Source organism: Triturus cristatus, chromosome 7 (assembly GCF_964204655.1).
Source record: "Triturus cristatus chromosome 7, aTriCri1.1, whole genome shotgun sequence".
Classification (NCBI taxonomy): domain Eukaryota; kingdom Metazoa; phylum Chordata; class Amphibia; order Caudata; family Salamandridae; genus Triturus; species Triturus cristatus.
Window position 1 is genome coordinate 300,796,213 of NC_140590.1, and position 17,179 is coordinate 300,813,391.

Below are 17,179 nucleotides of genomic sequence, written 5' to 3' on the forward strand. Positions count from 1 at the left end.
CAGTTCCTTCAACGCCCTGTCTCATACCTCTAGCGTGACTTGTGCGGCAGGGAGAAGTCGTTGCTTACCCCGTCCGCCATAGAGATAATACATGTATGTGTGGTTCGCCATAGTGTACCTTTCAAGCCTGTACGTGGGGTGGTCCGCCATGGCGTGTAGCCATTCTTTCACCGAGGTTAGATGTTCCGCGCAGTTGCAGGCCTCTATATCGGGCAGTGAGCTCCCAACATTATATTGGTTGGCTGCGGTGTAACGTAGTCAATGCAATCCTCGGTTGCTTCCCGAGCCATAGAAGGGAGCGTAGTTCTTCATCTACCGCCCGAAAGGTTTGCTGGGAGAGGGGTAAGTACTCATTCTGGAGGGCGAAGAGGAAACGGGGCAGGGTATTCATCTTAAACATAGCCTCCCGGCCTAGGATTGTGAGGGGGAGGGATTTCCATCTCTGTGCATCTGCGGTACGAAATCCTCCTGTCTGTGGTAAGGTAAAGCCCTAGATATATCTGCATGGCCCCAGGGAAAGTGGGTCAAGCTGCCATGGCTCGTGGGCTGTAGATGACCGACTTGTGCCAGTTGATGGTGTAACCGGAGCATGCCCCATAGAGGTCTATGACATCGAATAAAGCGGGTATCGTGATAGTCGGGTGAGTAATATAGAGCAGGATGTCACCCGCATAAAGCGAGATCTTTTCTTCCCCAGCGTCTGTTGGTGTAATGCGGAATCCCCGAATCTCTGAGCACTGCCTAACCCCGCAAGCCACTATCTCTATCGTGAGAGTGAAGAGTAGTGGAGAAAGTGGACACCCCTGTCAGGTGCCCCTTCTGATGGGGAAATCTCCTGAGACCTGGCTATTGACCTTGACCCTCGCCTGAGGATCCCTGTACAAGAGACCTATCCATTGCTGGAACTTGGGGCCTATACCATATTTAACAAAGGTGGCCTCCAGGAAGGGCCAGTGTACCGCGTCAAACGCCTTTTAAGCATCTAGGGACAAGAGCAAATGCGGGTCGTCTCGGTCCTGAACCTCCATGAGCCAGTTGTGAGTCCTTCGCAGGTTCAGCCGGGTCGCCCGACCAGGCAGGAAACCTGTCTGGTCCTGGTGTACTAGATCAGTGATGACCTGACGAAGCCGCAAGGTAAGGATTGTCGCCAATATTTTCACCTCCATTTTAAGGAGGGAGATGGGGCGATAGGAAGCACAGTCAGCAGGGGGGTTCCCCTGCTTATGATTAGGCATAATCGTTGCCATTCGCAGGACCAGGGGCAGGATTCCCTCTTGAGAAGCATCCTGGAAAAGCTTCAGGAGGTGTGTGCCTAAAAGGTCTGTGATCCTCTTATAAATTCTGCAGGGAGGCCGTTTGGGCCCGGGGTCTTCCCAGGACGTAGTCTGGTTAAAGCCAGTTTGATTTAGTCTACCGTTCTATCCGAATCTAGGCCCTCCCTATCTTTGTCATCTAATGACGGGCTACAAATGTCCATCAGATAGTCGGTAATGGCCATGGGCGCCCTCAGGTCTCGGGCTTCATAGAAGCGCTGATAATAAGATGCAAACGTCTGTACTATCTGTGTATCGTGTGTCTGTGTAATACCCTGGGAGTCCACCACACTCGCCACCCATCGGGATTCCATCTCTTTACGGCTAAGCCACGCCAGGAGGTTTCCTGATTTGTCACCCACGTCATACAGCCTATGTTAGGTCGTCTGGACCCGTGCCTGTGTTGGCCAGACCCCTATATTGGTGTTGCGCATCCGATAACTGTCTCAGCACCTGCGGGTCTCTATGTGTGAGGTGCCGTTGTTCTAGTGTAAGAATTTGGGCCTCTAATGTGGCAAGTTCTTCCTGAGCCTTCCTCTTTTCCAAGGCTATCCGGTTCTGGGCCCTATCTCGTAACACCGCTTTAAAGGCTTCCCATATCGTAACCCCAGACTGTATCGAGCCCATGTTTTCAGCAAAGAAGACTTTGGTGTCCGCTCAGAGACCCTCGCGCACCTCCTTATTCTGTAAGTCCCAAGGCAATAATCTCCAGCCCCCGTCAAGTTCGGGACCTCTCACTCACTCAAACATATAGGGGCAAGTGGTCAGACAAACCCCGGGCCATGTATTCCGCCTCATAGATGTCCTGAATGGTGCCCTGTGGGAGCAACACATAATCTAGTCGTGAATGGACCCTGTGCACCCCAGAGTAGTACGTGTACTGTCGCTCCCCTGTATGCAGGTGTCTCCATACATCCACCAGGCCCAGAGTATCAGCCAGGTGGGCCAATTGTATGACCGGGGGGTATGGGCATGAGCACTCGAGAGGTCTATAGGGTTCTGCATCACGTCATTAAAGTCATCCCCAATGATGTGCGTTGATCCCGTTGTCTCCAGCTGTATATCTGTTACCCCATGTAGTGTCCTGGTCTGCAGCTTCGGCGGGGTATAAACTGAGAAGATAGTGACATTTCTCCTTCCCCATGATCCTGTCACTCCCACATAGGTTACCTAAAGATCTATCCATGTCCGTGTTATCAGGAAAGGCGGTGACTTTTTAATCAGGATGGCGACTCCTCTAGAACTGGAGGTGTAACCCGCATGTGCCAGGACCATATATGCCCCCCGTGCAAGGAACCCGCACTTCGTACCGTTAAGATGGGTTTCCCGCAGAAGCGGAAATGGTGAAGGGGAGCACTCCGGTATAAATCAATGTATTCAAAAATCCTCAGAGTAAGAATAATGGTGCATCAGCTATGTGGGAGTTTGTCCTCTCCCACTAGGTGAGAAAACAAGTAATAACAGGATGCGGACCTGTATTTAGCTGAGCACTGTTCACAAGGTGTCTGAACTGACACTAACCAATTTAGTTCATAGTATTTGTTTATTTTTCAATAAGGAAACAAAAATTTCACTGAATCATTTCATTATGTTCAGGCGTAAGACAATAAATGAGGTAAATCCAGTTTGTACCAGGACAAAATTATAAGCTGTATGCATCAAACTCAATTGCAAACAGTATTCATATGTAGCATGACTTCAATACATTTGATGTCAACAATTCAATATATAACATGGTTACAACACATCAGAAAATAAAATGCCCAATGCATTTCGGAACCACTGTTCCTTCGTCAGGGGCCAATCTGTGAAAAGATAAGAAATAAAACATTTCATTGCTTGATTTGTTTTTTTGAAGGGACTCAATCTCTAGCAACCAATTGTGTACCAATCACGCCTCAAAATGAGTTACCTGTGTGTATGTAATGTTTGTTTTCTGTTGAGTGAGGAACCTCGTGATTCTGTGGATGTAAAAAACGAACCACATAGGGTTAATCTAACAACTGGGACCTAAAATCAAGAACGTGAGCATGAATTGGCACCACAGATTCATGCTCACGTTCTTGATTTTAGGTCCCAGTTGTTAGATTAACCCTATGTGGTTCGTTTTTTACATCCACAGAATCACGAGGTTCCTCACTCAACAGAAAACAAACATTACATACACACAGGTAACTCATTTTGAGGCGTGATTGGTACACAATTGGTTGCTAGAGATTGAGTCCCTTCAAAAAAACAAATCAAGCAATGAAATGTTTTATTTCTTATCTTTTCACAGATTGGCCCCTGACGAAGGAACAGTGGTTCCGAAATGCATTGGGCATTTTATTTTCTGATGTGTTGTAACCATGTTATATATTGAATTGTTGACATCAAATGTATTGAAGTCATGCTACATATGAATACTGTTTGCAATTGAGTTTGATGCATACAGCTTATAATTTTGTCCTGGTACAAACTGGATTTACCTCATTTATTGTCTTACGCCTGAACATAATGAAATGATTCAGTGAAATTTTTGTTTCCTTATTGAAAAATAAACAAATACTATGAACTAAATTGGTTAGTGTCAGTTCAGACACCTTGTGAACAGTGCTCAGCTAAATACAGGTCCGCATCCTGTTATTACTTGTTTTCCCGCAGAAGCACCACATCCCGGTGGGTTCGTTTTATGAATGCCGACACCAACCCTCTCTTAATTTTGTCACCAAGGCCATTAATATTCCAGGTAAGCACTGTGAAGGGGCTATCCTCCAAACCCATCACGACCGATTATTGTGTAATGGTGGGACACGTGTATATGGGTGTTTAAATAATGCCCTATCCGGGGAATGTGGGTGATTGCGCACGTTCTCCAAAATTTGAATTGTATTGTTAATGCTTCACCGTATTTCCTCAGAATGTTTTCTTTGAGAGCAAAACTGTGGACACTTGTCAAAATGTCCAATGGACGTGTCACAATATTCACTTCTTCTGCGTCACTAGGGGCTCCCCAGATCCAAGTGTTGCTACATCTGGAGCTCGTCAGGTCCCTTTTGAATTGCAGGATATCGTCTTGTAGGCCTGAAAGTAAGGCCTGTGTGAGTGCGGAGGTCGCTCTGCTTTGTCCTCCCTTGGTCTCAGCCTCCTGGGAGCCTCCTGTTCTCGCGAATATATCCTTAAGGGAGCCCCCCTTCTTTGTCCTTGCCGTCACCATTGTTCACAGGATATGGGGTAAGAAGGGCAAGCAGCTCGAGTCAGCCCCGGTTTCTCTTGATTCTGAGCAGGCCAATCCCAGTCACATCCTAGGCCTTAAACCCCGGTGGGTAGTTTCGCTCCAGCATGAGTGTACAGGCCTTGCTTCTGCTGCTGAGAACCTGGCCCCAGATACTCAAGTGTGTGTGCCGGTGTTATCTGTGCTTCTTACCAGGTCTGGTCTCTCTCTTTAGCAGTCCTTTAGGTCTGGAATGGTCTGGCCCTTTCCCAGAGGTTGTTGTGGGCCCTGGTGTCTGGTGGCCTCTATTTGAGAAGCCAATGGACCCCGCATTTCCTTTTGATAGATGTGAGTATCTATTGAGGTCATCAGCAACTGTCCGGGCCGGATAAAGCTCCCCTGCCGCCGCCCAGAGGTCACTGACTGCATCTCTGAAATATTGCCTGCGAGGACTGCCCCCGGCCCGTTCTTTCGAGACGCGCCTCTCTCCTGGGTTTCCTGGGTTCGTTCTGGCCCTTCTCTCACCTGCGTATGGCTCCGCTCTGGCCTCCCTCTTTCACTGTTAGGAGCACTCCACAATGTGGCGTGGTGTTGTGCGCTTACTTGTGCTGCCCAGAACGTCCCCTCTGGGATTGCTATAGTCCCTGGGGTGGGAGTGACTTCTCACCGCTGCCTCCTGGTTTAGGGGAGCTAAGGCCGAATATGGGTACGTGTTTGTGGTCTCATCAAATTCTGGAGCTGCTCTTTCTTGCAGTAATGCCGTTGGTAGCCCCCAGCTGGCCCCGTTCCAGGCCTCAACCCTTCTCGTTGCACTTCTCTGGTCCAACTCTGCTCAGTCAGGGGGCTTGCTGTGGACCCCGCGTCCTTGTTGTCTCTTACCGTGGATTTGGGTTCTGTCTCCAGTATTGCCCATCTCGCTTCGCGCCAACCACCGCCTCCGTTTACAGGGACAAGCAGCGGAAGTCTCCCGGGCCTGCCGACCGTCAGTGAGGCCCGCTCTTCGCGGGAGCCAAGTACGGCCCCCACACTTGCAGCGGCTGCAGCTGTCCCACCAGATCTCCACCGTGTGAAATCAGGCCCGGCGGGGCATGCCTTAGCAAGCACTGGGCCCAGCCACGCCTAATCTCTATGCTTGCCCCAGCCGCAGGTCCCGTCGTGCTCGGCTCCAGCCTTCGAGTCTCGCTTTGGGTCAGCTGGGGGCCGGATGTAGAGAGCCGATCTTCCATCTTGCCCCTCAGCGTGCAGCTCACTGCCGCTCCCGGGGTACGCCGCAGGCTGGATCTTGGGCCTTCGCCTCTCTCGTCCGCTTAGCTCCATCCACTGCTCCGGGGCCTCCCTTCATCTGTCGGGGGAAGCCCTAAATCACTCTCGGGGCTCTGCTATCGGTATTTGGCCTGAGGCCACAAGTAGAAGTGGGGTGGCAGGAGGAAATCGGCCCTGCAGGGACAGAGGGGCGAAAAGACACGTTCTACTCTGTCACCATCTTGGCCACGCCCCTCTAAACTCTCTTTAGGTCTCACGTCTAGCAATGCAGTGCGCAGCGAGAGTCCTTTTGTCCGGGGTTTTAAAACAGCCTGAATCGCACACGCTTGTGCGTGTGCTTTTTCCTTTTGGCTTCCGCGATTGACCTTTGCGTGCAAGTGTTTTTCACAAAGACGGCACACAATAGGCCAAAGGCGGGCGCATTGCTCGGCCCATGGCCTATTGGTGTCTATTACACGCTCCAAAGGCCATGTGGTTTCAATTATCGTGCCCAGACACGGGCGCGATAATTGAAACCACATGTTCGCTGTGGCGCGCACCACTCGCGGGCATCTTTTTATTTTTTTTACAATAGCGATCGCAAAATCGCTTTTACTGCTGCTTGTTACTTGTTCAATAATCATCCGCAGCTTTACCCAGTAGCAGTATCGGGAACCTGTGAGTGACAACCGAGGCAGGGTGATTTGGAGCTGAATAGGCGGAGTCGGCTTTGGCCCAGGTAAACTGTGGCCTTCTCTAGCCCTGCAATCCCGCCAGAGAGCCCGCCTGGCCCTACTACTGCCACCAGGATGGCGCCCATGCTGGGCCAGAAACCATTCCCTTTGGTCAAACCGCTTGCCGAACCCATTCTTCCCGGGGAAGAGATCTTCACCTTAGAGCACAGCAAGGACAGCTTCAGAAGCAAAGAGTATCCTTCTACTGCCAGTCGGCGAGTTGCGAGTGAGTGACTGTCACCAGTGATGGGTTCAGAAGTAGGAAGCATCCTTCCACTGGCGCATGTGGGTGCCGGAAGGCTGTATTTTGTGTGGAAGTTGTGGTAACCGGGGTACGTTCACTTGGAGAAAGGGCAGTGATGCTTTACTGCTGATGATTTATCAGGCTCAGCTTTATCACTGGTGGCTCCCCGCGCCCTCAATTAACTCCTCAATGGATTCTCTCACCACCACCCTGTAACAGCCCTGTAACAGTGTCCCTTAAGTCTCCATAGCCACTCTAGCATGCATCTATTTTGTTTTTATAGGGCTACTCCTACCAGTACATGGTGTCTTAGCACTTTACATCACACAATCGCAAGACAATGAATCATACGTCTATAAATCATTGTGTAGTAAATTTTACACAAGACGGAGGTCTACAAGATGTAGGAGTTGAATGCCATCCATACTGATAATATAGTTTGAGTGCTTGGGCTGGAGAAGCATACACTGAGAATTTAAATCTTGATGCAGTCATTGGGAGTTGTCTTTACTAATAAGAATTGATTTCTACCCAAGTGAACCATTTTTACAACATTAGGACAAAGAATCGACTGTGGAAAAAAACTAACTAACCTATACCATGCAGCTCTCTGATGACAGTTAAAAGCGAACAGTTCTATATTATGATTTTAACATACAACCTGGAACTAATAATAGGGTCTCTTTTACAGAAGCAGGAACCCACTGAACTATCTCGTTACATGCACTTTGTGATTTGCATGTGATCTGCAACAGGCATACTAAACGCTACTTTACTTTAGATTACAAAAAACTCCGATCTCTCTTCAACAGGTCCGTTAATCACCAGACTTATATTGGCATTTTCTTGCTAAATACTGATCGGTGTTAACAGCATTAAAAGGGGACCGACATTCACTATTAAAGTTATAAAAGGTGTACTAAATGTTGCTGGGCAAAGAAATAATCAATTCGTTAAGTTTGCCTTAGTTGGATAAGTGTTTATTATGGACAGAACGCAGGGGTGATAGGGATAGAGTAGGGCAGCTCGGATAATAGCGTCGAGTAATACCTCCGTTTGTAGAAGGTGCGGAGTACTGCATGTGAACTTTCCTTGAACTACGGCGGGCGAACCGGTAGTTGTCGCGGTAGAAGTGTATAATTCCATTCTGTTAGACCTGGCACATTAACGTGGGTCTCCCTTTCGCTGTTGCCTCATGTATTTTTGCTGGTGTTAGTTGCTCAGGGCACTGTGCAACTGCTGTCCAGTGCCACAGTGCAAGTGCTCCCTATTGTAAATTCATGTATGCTTTGTGATTCCATGATTGGCTGGTTTGGTTTACTTGTCAGACCCTAGTACAGTGCACCAGGACTGCCCAGGGCTTGTAATCCAAAAACTGCTGGTGGGCTTGCAGCACTGGTTGTGCCACCCACAGAAGCAGCCTGTAAACGTGTGTCTAGGTCTGCCATTGCAGAGCCTGCATGCAGTCTGGTACTGTCATGCTGACTGGGCAAGTGCACCCACTTGCCAATCCCTAAACCTTCCCTTTTCTTCATATCAGACACCCCTATGGTAGGCCCAAGGGCAGGGTGCATTATAAGTATAAGGTAGGACATGCCCTGGTGTGTGTGGCATGTTCTAATAGTGAATTACAGCCATTTTCATTTTTCACTATTGCAAGGCTACCTGTTCTCCATAGGCCAGAATGGGCAGTTTGGTTATTACATTTTATAATCCTAACTGACTCAGAGAACATGGTAGAAATTCGCATTTAGTATGCCTGAATTCAGGATGTTAAAATCTTTTAGTGAAGTTTTTTTTTACATTCTGTGTTTGAAAATGCCACTTTCTTGTCTAACCATTCAACCGTGCCTCTGCTAGGCTGTGTATTCCTTTGTCTGGTTTCTGTGAGTGACAGGGCTGGGGAATTCCAGGAAACCGAGTGAGGTGCCCAAGTGGTGAATAGAGAGATCTGTATCTAGATGGGTGAGAGGAGTTGCACCTTGGACCTGAATAGGGCTGTTCCTTCCCTTCACAATGCTGGCTCCACCTCCTGGGGAGCAGCTGATGTCTCTGCCCTGCACAGTAAATGAAGAGAAGGAATCCTGTCAACGAAGTGCTCCAGGGCTGTACTTGCTTTCCACAATGCTGGCTCCACCTCCTGTGGGGCGTCTAATGTTTCTGCCCTGCACTGTGAAAGGAAAGGAGAATTCTGGTAAACAGAGTGCACAGGAACTGGTTTGGACTGGTCAAAGGCCCCTCCGCCCTCAGAGGACAAAGGATTTTGGGGTATAAGTATTGGGACCCTGATCCCAAGAATTTAGATCACTTTGGAAAAACCAGAAGAACCTCTGCTGAGAGAGGAACCAGAAGAAGCTGAGGAGGAAACTATCCCTGAAACTGGGGGATTGGCCTGCAGTGGTTGCCTTACTGCCAAAGAGAGGAGAAAGGAACCTTGTGTGTACTTTTGCTCAACTTGTGAAGGATCTCAAAGGGCTTGGAAGAGAGCTTGCCTCCTGCTAAAGTCTCAGGAACAACAGACTTCACCCCCCAGCTCCCCAGAGTTCTTTGGAAGTGCCTGCTGCTGTTGCTGGGCCTTCTGAGGGACTACGTGTCGCAAGGAACTGGAAGCGCGACACAAGAAGGAGAAGCGTGCCACCGCCTGAGCTGTTGTCGTCGCATCTCGTAAAGTGTGGCACCGCTGCAGCATCGCATAGAGCGGAAGCGTCTCGCATCATCCAGGAAGTGTCTCGCAACGCCGAAGAAGCGCGTCGCCATCGTAGCTGAGCATTGCACCGCATCAAGAGAAGAGTCTCGCATCGAGGAAGAAGCGTGTCGCCATCGTAGTTGTCGCATTGCACCACATCAAGAAAAGCGCCTTGCATCCACGGAGAAGCGTACCGCCGTCGGAACTGCTGTCGTCCCATCGCGTAAAGGGGTGTCGCCGCTGCAACATCGCATCGAGCGGAAGCGTCTCGCAAACGTCGGAGAAGAGTGTCGCTGCCAAGGCCACTGTCGTCACATCGCATAAAGTGTGTCGCCGCTGCAGCTGAAGCATCGAGTCGAGTCTTCTCGCAACATCGGAGAAGCATGCCGCATCTGGAAGATCTTCACGTCTTTATTTCTTTGCACCAAAATCTTCAACGCATCAACATCGTTGCAACACTTTCGTTGCCCTGCGTGTCACATCTAACTAAGCAAAATTCTACTATCTAAAGTAACAGTATTGTGTATTTTTGTCGTTTAATGGTCTTGTGGTAAATCTATATAAAGAATACTTATTTTTTATATATACCTGTGTGGTGTCCATCTGTAATGTTGTCACTTGATTACTGTATGTGTTCACAAATGCTTTACACACTGCCTCTGAGATAAGCCTGTCTGCTCGTGCCAAACTACCAAGGGGGTGAGCAGGGGTTATTTTAGGAGTGTACCCCCTTACCCTGACTAGAGGGGAGGGTCCCTATTTGTCACAAGTGCATACCTGTGCCAAGTAGAGATCCCCAAGTCTAACATTGGTGGTCAGCGGTGAGGATTCTGGACTTGCATTTGTGACTTATATACAGTGATTGGTGAACACTACTTAGTGAGTGCAGACCTTAACGCAACCAATACTTGTTGGTGGATTTCTTTTTGGGACTTTCTATTTTTGAGTACTGCCAAGCTTAACCATGGTGGAGAAAGCAGTATCCATAGTCTCTGTTGAGAATGAGTTGGAATGGGAAGAAGAGAAACTGGGAAGCTACAAAATACAACAGCGGAAATTCTTTTGCAAGAAATGTAATGTTTGCACTACTGGATGGAAAAATAAGGCAGAGTTCTACAAGGTGCTGAGGGCCTGGGTAGAAGCAAGGAATGCCACTGATGATGATAATGCAGAGGAGCAGCGGGATGGGCCAGTGGGTCCAAGAGGAAGGAGAACCCCTTCCCCTGCCGGTAGCAGTGTTTCTGGTAAAAGTCTATCTCTAGAGGAGTTGGCAGATAGAAAAGAGTGTAGGATGCACAAAATGGAGCTGACCAAGCTCAAGTTAAGTGGGCAGTTAGAATTTGAAATGCAAAGTAGAAAGTTAGCCCTAGAAGAAAAGAGGCTACAGTTTGAACTTGAAAAGGTTTTGAGGGAGTTGGAGTTGAAAGCCAAAAGCTTAGAAATTGCTCCCTCTGGTGGCAGCACACCGTCAATGCCTGTGGAATCTAGAGTGTACATCTCTATGATATTGGGCAGTGGTTCAAGGCCTATGAGGTAGCCATGTCTTCCCACCGGGTCCCTGAGAAAGATTGGGGAGCAGGGTTGTGGGGGCGGTTCCTTAGTGAGGGGCGGGGCACACTTCTAGACTTGCCTTCTGATGTCTATAATTCCTATCCCCACATGAAAGAAGCATTGATGTCTAGATATGGTTTGACCCCTGAGATGTACAGACAGGTTCAGGGGTTGCACAAAGATAGCAAATAGTACCTATGTTGAATATGTCACTTTTTTCTGCAGAGCATTGGATGGTTGGGTGAAGGGTAGCAACGTTGATGATTTTCAGGGACTTCTTGATTTGATTGCACCTGTCAAGTAACTGTTTTCCTGAGCTACACCAGCACCTGATTGATAGTAGGCTGACTAATCCTAGGAAGCTTGCTGAGGTGGTGGACCGCTGGGTCAGTACCAGGGTCCACAAGGGTCACGTGGGAGACTCAGCCAGGAGGGGGCAGGGTCCCCAGCAGAAGAGTGGGGGGGGACAAGGGTAAACAGAGGGAGTTCCATAGGATGCCCCAAAGTAATCCCCAAGGAAACCAAGGGAAAGGTTCTCAGCCTCCCCCCCAGAAACCGTCAGGGGCCCCGACAGGTCCACCTGTTAAAAGAGGGCCCCAGAGATGCTACAAATGTGGAGAACTGGGTCATTTTGCCAATGATGTCAAGTGTCGCCTGTTTGGAAAACCAGCACCCACTGGTGCAGCCCCCCGGCAGATGGCTATTGTAGCCCTGGGTGAGGAGATGGGTGCCCAAGGTGGGTAGGGTCCCGAAGAGATGTCCCTTGTCTCATTAGGAGACTGTGAGGTGGTCCCCAGGACCCAGCTGCCTGATAACACTAAACAATACAGGCAGTGGGTGACCATCAATGGCCATAGAGTGGAGGCTCTGAGAGACACAGGGGCCAGTGTGACAGCTGTCAAGTGTCACCTGGTGTCTCAAGAGCAGGTTGTCCCTGGAGCTTTCTACCCAGTTGTTGCTGCAGACAACACAGAGTCACTAAAGGTGGCTTAGGTTCCCTTTGAGTGGGGGGGGGGGGGTCTCTGGTACTCTTCAGGTAGCTGTGAGGCCCGCCATGCCTGTTGACTGTTTGTTAGGGAACAACTTGGAGAGCTCACCTTTTGCGAAGGTGGAGCGGAATGCACATTTAGAAATGTTGGGTATGCCTGACTGGGTGTCTGTGACCACCCGGTCAATGGCAGCGAGTAAAAGTGCTCAAGAGGACCTGGAGCCTGAGAGGGAGGCCCAGGTACCTGCCGTGAAAAGTAGAGGCAGGGGGCGCGGGAAGCCGGCCCCCGAAGTTCCCACAGTCCAGGAGGGAGCAGACCCTGAGGGGGATGCCCTGGAGCCTACAGGGGAACAGGTAGCCGAACTGGGGGACCTGCCTGAGCTGACCCATTGGCAGCAAGAAGGAGGACCCTCCAGGGAGGAGTTCTGCAAGGAGCAGAAAGAATGCCCTTCTCTAGTGGGTCTGCGGCAACATGCTGCAGACCAGGCAGTAGGTGATCAGTCTGGGTCACATTGGATCTACTGGGAGAATGATCTCCTGTATACAGAGCCTAAGGTTGCTGAGCCTGGGTCAGCCCGTGTGCTGGTGGTACCCCAGCGCTTCAGATCCTTCCTACTGGGGCTGGCTCATGATGTTCCATTGGCAGGACATTTGGTGCAGGACAAGACCTTTGAAAGGCTTGTCACCCATTTTTATTGGCCCAAATGCGCAGGAGTTCAGACACTCACTGCAGGACATGTCAGACTTGCCAGGCAAGTGGAAAGAGTGGGAGAAAGCACAAGGCTCCTCTCCAGCCATTCCCTGTAGTCAGCAATCCCTTTGAACGGGTGGGTATTGACATTGTGGGGCCACTGGACCCCAAGACAGCCATTGGCAACAGGCTCATCCTGGTCTTGGTGGACCATGCCACCCGGTACCCGGAAGCCATACCTCTGAGGACAGTGACGGCTCCCATGGTGGGACGAGCACTGATGGGAATTTTCTCCAGAGTGGGATTCGCTCGCGAGGTAGTGTCTGACCGCGGACCCAACTTCATATCCAAGTATATGAAGTCCCTGTGGCAGGAGTGTGGTGTAACCTATAAGTTCACCACTCCTTACCACCCCCAAGGAAAGGGGTTGGTTGAGAGATTCAACCGAACCCTTAAAGGCATGATAATGGGTCTTGAGGAACCAATGAGGCATAAGTGGGACGTCCTCTTACCATGGCTACTCTTTGCTTACCGTAAGTTGCCACAGAAATCTCTAGGGTTCAGTCCCTTTGAGCTTCTCTATGGACAACCTGTGAGAGGACCTCCTAAGTCTGGTCAAGGATGGCTGGGAGCAATCTCCCAGGAAACCTCCCCAGGATGTATATAGCTACATGCTGGCCTTCAGGAACCAGACTAGGCGTTTCAGACAACTCGCTGAGGCGAATCTGGAAGCCAGCCAGGGGGAGATGAAGCGGTGGTACGACCAGAATGCCACTCTGGTTGAGCTTTAGCCTGAACAGAAGGTGTGGGTCATGGCCTCAGTGGAGCCCTGTGCGCTCCAGGATAAGTGGACCGGCCCCTTTGAGGTTGTGGAGCGCAAGAGTCCGGTTACCTACTTGGTGGACTTGCGGTCACCCAGGAATCCCTTGAGGGTCCTGCATGTCAAACGCTTGAAGCCCCACATAGAGAGGTCCCAAGTGCGCATGCTCTTGGCAACAGATGCTGGGATGGAGGCGGACACCGAGCCTCTTCCTGACCTCCTTTCAGCTAGAGAGCAAGATGGGTCAGTGGCTGGTGTCAACCTCTCTTCCGCCGTGACCCCTGAGCAACAGAATGACTGCCACCAGTTGCTGGGACAGTTTTCTGATCTGTTCTCCCTGGTTCCTGGTGTCACTGATTGGTGCGTCTATGAGGTGGACACTGGGGACAGTACACCTGTGAGGCACAAGGCCTACAGAGTGACTGACAGGGTAAGGGCTTGTCTCAAGGAGGAGGTCTCCAAGATGCTTGCGCTAGAGGTAATTAAGTCCTCGTTCAGTGCCGCCTACCTGGATGACATCGCAGTGTTCAGCGCCAGTTGGGAAGAACATCTGCGGCACCTCTGGGAAGTGTTGATGGCGCTGCAGAGGGCAGGTCTCACGATCAAGGCGAGTAAGTGCCAGATCGGGCAGGGTTCCGTGGTGTATTTGGGACACCAGGTAGGAAGCGGCCAGGTGGCGCCCCTACAGCCCAAGATTGAAACCATCCTGGCTTGGGAGCCGCCCAAAACCCAGACAGAATGACTGCCACCAGTTGCTGGGATAGTTTTCTGATCTGTTCTCCCTGGTTCCTGGTGTCACTGATTGGTGCGTTTTTAGGACTCACGGGTTACTACAGGAGGTTTGTCAAGGGGTATGGCAACATTGTTTTACCCTTGACAGCGCTGAGTTCCAGGAAGCAGCCAAGGAAAGTGATTTGGACTGACACCTGTCAGGAAGCTTTTGAGGCCTTTAAAACTGCTATGTGCACAGCGCCCGTGCTCTTGGCACCCAACTTCTCCAAGGAGTTCATAGTGCAAACAGACGCTTCAGAGCATGGTGTGGGGACTGTTTTATCACAGATGAATGATGAGGGCCTAGATCAACCTGTAGCCTTCATCAGTAGGAGGTTACTTCCACGGGAACAGAGGTGGAGTGCTATTGAGCGTGAGGCTTTTTCTGTGGTCTGGGCACTGAAGAAGCTGAGACCCTACCTGTTTGGGAATCACTTCCGGGTTCAGACAGACCACAGGTCCCTCAGATGGTTGATGCAGATGAGGAGTGAGAATCCAAAGCCTGTTAAGGTGGTCCATTTCCCTACAAGGGATGGATTTCACGGTGGAACATCGACCCGGCACAGAACACGCCAATGCTGATGGTCTGTCCAGATTTTTCCTCCTTAGTGATGAGAACTCCCTGGAGGTAGGGTAGTTCTCCCCACATTTCAGCTGGAGGGACATGTGTTAGACCTGGCACATTGGCGTGGGTCTCCCTTCCATTTTTCGCTGTTGCCTCATGCATTTTTGCTGGTGTTAGTTGCTCAGGGCACTGTGCCACTGATGTCCAGTGCCACAGTGCAAATGCTCCCTATTGTAAATTCATATATGATTTGTGATTCCATGATTGGCTGGTTTGGTTTACTTGTCAGACCCTAGTACAGTGTACCAGGAGTGCCCAGGGCTTGTAATCCAAATACTGCTGGTGGGCTTGCAGCACTGGTTGTGCCACCCACAGAAGCAGCCTGTAAACGTGTGTCTAGGTCTGCCATTGCAGAGCCTGCGTGCAGTCTGGTACTGTCATGCTGACTGGGCAAGTGCACCCACTTGCCAGTCCCTAAACCTTCCCTTTTCTTCATATCAGACACCCCTATGGTAAGCCCAAGGGCAGGGTGCATTGTAAGTATAAGGTAGATCTGAGAGAAACACGTTAGTTAGATTCCTCACCTTAGAATATCCCCAGGCGTCAGACTGGATCCGGAAGATTTTTGTAGCAATACCCCTTGCGCGTCGCTAGGCGTCGTCTGCGGCTCCGCGTCCGTCGTTGGCGTCGTGCGCCGGAATGACGTCGTCGGAGTACTTAGACGCCGCCCTCGTACGCTGACGTCAGTTCTTTTTTCCGCGCCAGTAAGCGCCGATCCGGGAGAGCTACCCCTTTAGTCAATTTTTGACTAACTTTTTTTGACTCTTTTTGGTCACTTTCTCGACTCTGGTGCCGGTAGGATGCCTGGTTTCAAGGCCTGCGACGACTGTCACCGACTGATGTCGGTGACCGATCATCACCGCCGGTGCCTGTACTGCTTGGGCCTCGACCACGACGCGGAGTCGTGCTCCGATTGTATGGCCCTGACCTCGAAAGCTAGGCGGGAGCGGTCCCGCAAGCTTCTCGAGCTTCGCCACTCGGCTCCGCGCCCCTCTCGATCCCGGTCCAGGAGGAGGTCTAAGGATCGGTCACGGAGCCGCACCCGACATCGTCGCTCGTCTGGCTCAAATTCTTCGGGTAAGTCGAAGCGCTCCAAGAAGTCCAAGAGGCGACACCGCTCTTCGGACTCCCTTCGCCGGTCGCGCGACTCGGCCGAGGGTCAGGGTGGTTCCACCCCCGCGGCTCCACCGGAGCCGCAGGCGACGCACACGTCCCCATGCCCGCTGGTCCCTGGGACTGACGCGACGCCGGCGGAGGTCAGTGCCTTCCTCTCGGCCATGAGGAGCCTGGCCCCGCCGTCGACGCCCGCTGGCGCGCCTTTGGGCCCCGCAGACTCGACTGGGCGACCTTGCGTGCCTGCGGCTCCGGCCCCGGCGCCGTTGGAGGCTCCGGCCCTGAAGCTGCAGGTCCCCGAGGGGCCCGAGCCTGGGCCCCCGTCGACGCCGGTCGACCTCGTCACGCCTCCTCCGCCGGCGTCGACACCGGTACCACCTCCGACTCCGGTCGACGTCGATCCCCGGTTCAGCTCCGGTCCTGACGCCGATGCGGCGCCGCCCGACGCCGCATCCGACGCCGCTAGAGACACATTATGTCTATCGACCGGCTCCGATCATTCCTCCTGTTTACCAGGAATCGGATGACGGGGGCGACTGGGAGGGGTCGTGGACCCTTTGGCCCTTCAGGGCCAACTTGCACAGGACTGGGCAGATGAACTGGGGGAGGCCAGTGGTCTGGATACCTCACCGGACACTGGATTCATCTCTCCTCCGACTGTGGCTTCGGAGGAGGGTGCAGCTTTTTCTGTGGTGCTGCGCAAGGCGGCCGCGGCACTTGGGCTTGAGCTGCCTGCCGTGGCTGTGAGGACTAACATCCTCACTGAGGTGCTTCAGTCTGCCGCATGCTCCACTGAGCCTCTGCTGCAAGTCAATGAGGCCCTCATTGACGTTCTGCAGGGCACCTGGTCCAAGCCCTCCAGAGTCCCTCCTGTGGATAGAAACGTTGCCAGGCGCCACCGCCCTGCTCCGGTCGATCACAGTTTTCTGTCTCAACACCCCACCCCGAGAGTCTGGTTATCCAGGCCTCTACCTCCCAATCCTCCTTCCCGTCCGCTCCACCGGACCGGGATTCCAAGAGACTGGAACAGTTCGTTAAGAAGCTGTTCTCCTCGCTCAGTTTGGGCCTGCGGTCTTTGAACACCACCTGTCTCTTGGACCATTATTCCCACTCTCTGTGGGATACGGTGGAGGACGTGCTGCCCCTGTGCCCGGAGGAGGCCCGGACACGGCTTTCCTCGGCTCTGGCCCATGGGAGAGATACAGCGC